General features: G+C 46.1%; 1 pseudogene; it reads left to right on the top strand.

Annotated features, from left to right (window-relative positions):
- The first annotated feature begins 2,751 nt into the window (after positions 1-2,751).
- On the top strand, positions 2,752-3,745 carry LOC116911243 (annotated as a pseudogene).
- Positions 3,746-6,065: the final 2,320 nt, after the last annotated feature.

Genomic DNA, 6,065 nt, shown 5'->3' with positions numbered 1-6,065 from the left:
CTGTCCATACCATATCATCTCTCTTTAGAAGAAAGATGTTCCTGTCAATGCAGTCTACCAAACTGAGAACTTAATGACCCCTTGATCGATGTTTCTTCTACCCCTGCCGCCCATTCATCACCATAAGCTATTGATGTTTCTCTGTCTCCAACTCTATGGCATAATTAGCCAAAACCTGGACAACTGCAATGATATCCCTGCTTCTAATATGGTACCTGCCACCTTTTCCCCACGATGTTTTTAGAGTTACCCATCAAAAGAGAAGAAGACAAGGGGGAGAGGAAGAGAGAGAAAGACAGGAAGGAAGGAAGGAAGGAAGGAAGGAAGGAAGGAAGGAGAAAAGAAAGAAAGAGAGAGAGAGAGAAAGAAAGAGGGGGGGAGGAAGGAAGAAGGAAGGAAGGAGGGAGGAAGGAAGAAGGAAGGAAGGAGGGAGGGAGGAAGGAAGTAGGAAGAAAGGAAGGAAGTTAGGAAGGAAGGAAGGAAGGGAGGGAGGAAAGAAGGAAGGAAGGAGAGCAAGAGAGGAAGGGTGAGCTCTTTCGGAGAACCCAGGTCAGGCTCCCATCACCTACCAATATGGTAACTCAAAGGCATCCATAACTATAGCTCCAATGGATAAGACACCTTCTTCTGACTTCTGACCTCTGTTAGCACTAGCCATGCACATTGTACACATACATACATGCTTAAAAATACTCACATACATGAAATGAAATAAATCTTTTAAAAGTGTCAAATCTTATCAAATCATTCCCAAAGTACACATATCTACTAGTTCTACACTGTCTTCAGTTAAAATCCCTTAGCTTGGGATTTCAGGTAACTAATGGTGACTGGCTAGAGTTATCATCATGGATGGACCCAAGTCCTTCATGCCCTACTTTGTCACTCTTGGTGGCTTAATTGATCGTATTCTCATACTCTATCCCTGTAAGTCTAGGTATTCAGGTAGAACATCAGCTGGTAAAGAGGCACATTCAGGTTAGGTTGAGGAAAGCCTTCCTTGGAAACCCATCACAGACTTCATTTCACATTTACAAGCCAGAATTGTTTCTTTTGCCAACGAGTAAATCAAGGTCCAGTAACCACCATGATGGGCCAGACTAACTCTACAAGCTGGGTAGGGACAACTTCTTTAGTCACTCCTAAAGGTGGAATTTTTTAAGGTATTATTTTTAAGGGTGGGGGTTCTGGGTGTGTGTGCGTGTACATGCATGTGAGCACAGGTGCCTAAAGAGGCCAGAAGTTTCCAACCTTCTGGATCTGCAGTTACAGGCAGTTGTAAAGTCCCACCCAATCAGAGTTCTGAGAACGGAACTTGGGTTCTCTGAAAGAGCAATATGTACTCTTAATCATCGAGCCACCTCTCCAGCCCTCCTTGTGTTATAATTTGTTAATGTGTTTGCTCTTTGCTTGTGGTTGCTGGCATAGCATTTCTAAAACCCTTGAATTTTCCCTGGTGATGGGATTAGAGCAGCCAGAACAGCCCACGGTAAAAACCTTGAACTGTTAAAAGTGCCGGGATTAAAGTTAGAATTCTTTCAACCCTGCCCTTTCTTATGTTGCCTCTAAAACAAAATCATTATTAAAAGGAAGAAATCCTCTTCAGAGCGTTAAATGGGGGAAGACCCAAAATGCTTTCATTTTCTCCACAGCTGTTCTGTGCTTTCAAAGGACTTGGTCACTTTATCTTATGAATTCTGGCTCCAATGCACGAAGATGGAAATTCTCTGAACTGATAGGAACTTCAACCAGCCCCCATCTCTTTCATCTGAACCTTCCAACAACTGGTTGGAAGATCAGCCCACCACTGATGACAGCCACTGGAACAGAGGAAAACACGCCTACATCTCGGTACTTCTGGATTAGAGAGAATAATAACGTGCGCTTTGCAGCATCGAAATGATCGTAACCACAAGGCAATTTGGCAGCTAACTGGGGTATCGCTCATGAGCCAGCTTTGCATGGAAATCAGCATGGGACCAGCCACAGGGATCAAGGGCAAATTGCTTCTTCTTACTCTGGGGGCATAGCGAAGAGGAGATGATGCCTGGCCACTTAAAATGTCATCAGTGGAGACCAGAGCCAGAGATTTAGAGTCATCAGCAGCAATTTGAGCTACTGGGTCTCAACTCCACAGAATCTGACGAGGATAGAAAATAGAGTTTTACCAGTGGCGTAAAATCTGTACTTTTCCAAGTGCAGCAAGTCCTGCCTGTCTGGGAATCCAAATGAGAAGCATCACAGGTGTGAGCTGAACCGTCCCTGCCCATGCTGCATTTCCAAGACACAATATACAAAATTGTTCTCCATTTTGCAAAAATTCGGAAGAAAGGACATTTTGGAAAATGACTTCGATTTGCCCTAACTACCTGGTAAGAAGTAATAGCAATATGGGTCCCCTCCTGTGCCACATCCTGGACCTCAGTGCACCTGTGGCCACAGCCTGAGGTCCCCTGCTCATTAAGTGGCTTCTTCATTGTGTCCAAGTCAAAGGCAGGGCATTCTTGTAGCTCCCCGGAGCTCAGAGTTGCAGCATTAGCATTTGGATGCAGGTGGCAGGTCAAAGGTTCCCTGAGCCTCTCTGCAACTGAAGAGACCTCATGAATCCTCCCATCAGTGAGTGGAATCACTCACTGAAGAAAGATATCCTAATGCTGAGAAACTCGAGGATAGATCTGTGCTCTCTTCTCCTCCCTGTTCCAGAGACAGCCGCATCTTCTTGTGCAGTGCCAGCCTCGTCTCATAGACAAGATGGTGAAGGTCGGTGTGAACGGATTTGGCCGTATCAGGCGCCTGGTTACCAGGGCTGCCTTCTCTTCTGAAAAAGTGGACATTGTTGCCATCAATGACCCCTTCATTGACCTCAACTACATGGTCTACATGTTCTAGTATGACTCTACCCATGGCAAGTTCAACAGCACAGTCAAGGCTGAGAATGGGAAGCTTGTTATCAACGGGAAGCCCATCACCATCTTCCAGGAGCGAGATCCCACTAACATCAAATGGGGTGACGCTGGTGCTGAGTATGTCCTGGAGTCTACTGGCATCTTCACCACCATGGAGAAGGCTGGGGCTCACCTGAAGGGTGGGGCCAAAAGGGTCATCATCTCCGCCCCTTCCACTGATGCCCCCATGTTTGTGATGGGTGTGAACCATGAGAAATATGACAACTCCCTCAAGATTGTCAGCAGTGCATCCTGCACCACCAACTGCTTAGCCCCCCTGGCCAAGGTCATCCATGAGAACTTTGGCATCCTGGAAGGGCTCAGTCCATGCTGTCACTACCACTCAGAAGACTGTGGATGGCCCCTCTGGAAAGCTGTGGCATGATGACCATGGGGTAGCTCAGAACATCATCCCTGCATCCACTGGTGCTGCCAAGGCTGTAGGCAAGGTCATCCCAGAGCTGAACGGGAAGCTCACTGGCTTGGCCTTCTGTGCTCCTACCCCCAATGTATCCGTTGTGGATCTGACATACTGACTGGAGAAACCTGCTAAGTGTGATGACATCAAGAAGGTGGTGAAGCAGGCGTCCGAGGGCCCACTAAAGGACATCCTGGGCTACACTGAGGACCAGGTTTTCTCCTGCAACTTCAACAGCAACTCCCACTCTTCCACCTTTGATGCTGGGGCAGGCATTGCTCTCAATGACAACTTTGTAAAGCTCATTTCCTGGTATGACAATGAATACGGCTACAGCAACAGGGTGGTGGACCTCATGGCCTACATGGCCTCCAAGGAGTAAGAAACCCTGGACCACCCAGTCCAGCAAGGATACTGAGAGCAAGAGAGAGGCCCTCAGTTGCTAAGGAGTCCCCATCCCAACTCAGCCCCCAACACTGAGCATCTCCCTCACAATTCCATCCCAAACCCCATAATAACAGGAGGGGCCTAGGGAGCCCTCCCTTCTCTCTTGAATAAATAAATCAATAAAGTTCCACTGCACCCTCAAAAAAAAAAAAAAAGGATAGATCTGTGGTCAACCAGAAGCATGGCCACAGGGAGCACAAGTTTGCCTCTTCTGCTCTCTCTGCCATGTCTTTCTCAAACAAACTCTGGCATCTTAAAATACTATCTCTTAAAATGTCTTGGTGGGTTTGTTTTTTTTCATATTACAAAGAGCTACAAGTGACACATTTTCCAGTTGTCATAATCTATATTTGCAAGAGTTTATGAGTGTGCACAAAAATGCTTAAGAAGTTCACAAATGGTAATTGAGACAATGTGATGGTTTGCATATGCTTGGCCCAGGGAGTGGCACTCTTAGGAGGTATGGCCTTGTCAGAATAGGTGTGTCACTGTGGGAGTGGGCTTTAAGACCCTCATCCTAGCTGCCTGGAAGCCAGTATTCTGCCAGCAGCCTTCAGATAAAGATGTAGAACTCTCAGCTCCTCCTGCACCATGCCTGCCTGGATGTTACCCTGTTCCCATCTTGATGATAATGATGGGCTGAACCTCTGAACCTGTAAGCCAGCTCCAATTAAATGTCCTTATAAGAGTTGCCTTGGTCATGGTGCCCTATTCACAGCAATGAAGCCCTAAGACAGCCAGTCTTGTCTCTATGATTGTATCCACATATCTTTCTGGGAAAAATATTTTCAAAGTACAGTTCAAAGTGGGCCTGGAGGAATATATAGAAAAATTGTTTCTCGTCTCATCTTCTTGAACTTGACATTGTTTACTTAGTTCTAACTAACCCAGAGCCTGTCATGATGATATTTCTTTCCCTCCGGGTTTATTGACCTCCCATGTATGACAGGGCCACAGGACAGAATCCAGCCATGATGCCTGAAACCTAACTAGAAATCATTGTGCTCTCTTGGGTTTGGCAGAGGAAAATAAATCCCTGGCATCTGAACATCCTTGTGTTGTCTGAACTTAATTCCAAGAGGCAGCATCCTGGGAAAGCAGCTCCCTGCACAAGGTAAAGATAATCAGTCAGGTGTGTAGAAAAGTTTCAAAGTAGGGTGTTTCTAGGACATCTGCTGCAGGCTGGGAAAGATACTTGCCTTGCAAGTGTAAGGACCTGAGCATGTGCCCAAAAACCCACATTACCATTGTTACTGTGGTGATGACTAAAACGGCCATCTGGTTTACCTGCTGTGCAGGCCTTCCTATGGAATTCCAGAGCACGCCATAATTCCATACAGGGACATTTTCTAGACTACAGTTCTCTGAGAAAGTGTAAAGGGGAGAAGAAATACAGAACATGAGTTGACCCATTCCCCACACCAAGTACCAACCTGGTACACCAGGCTGGGACTCGGTGTAACAGATAAGGCACACAACATCAATTCTCCTGAGTCTTCTCTCCCAGGTGACAGTAGGGAGGGCATGGAAGTCAGCTCTGCTGTCCGATGGCCATTTCTCTGATGTGTATAATCAATCCTTCATGGTTTTCCTATGTTTAATCATAAGTCTCTAGTAAATCAAAACCATGATAATTAGAAAAGGGATTACAAAAGCTAGAGAGAGAGCTAAGTGGGTGGAGAACTGAGATATCAAGGTGAGGTCAGGAGTTGAGATCCCTGGAATCCAAAGAAAGCTGAATGGATATCCCAGCCACTGATAGCCCCAGCATGCTAGAAGCAGAGACAGGGGGTCCCCAGAGCAAGCTGGCTAGCTAGACCCAAAACAGTAGCTTCATGTTCAGCAAGATGCTGCTGTACCTTAGAAAGATCATCAGTTTGAGGCCAGCCTGGGCTACATAGGGACTTGGATGTTAGCCTGAGACACATGTTAAGACCCTAAGTATAATTCATTCTTATATTCTAGGGTTCTGGTTGGGTTTGGGTATGAGCTAGAATTATTTTAGAAGGAACCCCGATTGAAAGAATGCCATCCCAGGACTAGCCATAGGCAGTCAATGGGGCATTTTCTTAATAAGTTATTGATGTGCACGGGTAGATGTGTGCCTTTAAGTAACTGGTGAAGGTCTATGGTCATGTGGTCACTGGTGTGAGAGTTTCTGGTGATATTGAGAAGTCGTGGTCACAAGGGAGAAGGAAAAGATGAGAATAAGAAAGTAAAGATCCTGGCAGTGTGGTGACAGTTACACGATAGTG

Source organism: Rattus rattus, chromosome 10 (assembly GCF_011064425.1).
Source record: "Rattus rattus isolate New Zealand chromosome 10, Rrattus_CSIRO_v1, whole genome shotgun sequence".
NCBI lineage: Eukaryota > Metazoa > Chordata > Mammalia > Rodentia > Muridae > Rattus > Rattus rattus.
This window is presented reverse-complemented; position numbering and strand designations above follow the sequence as displayed.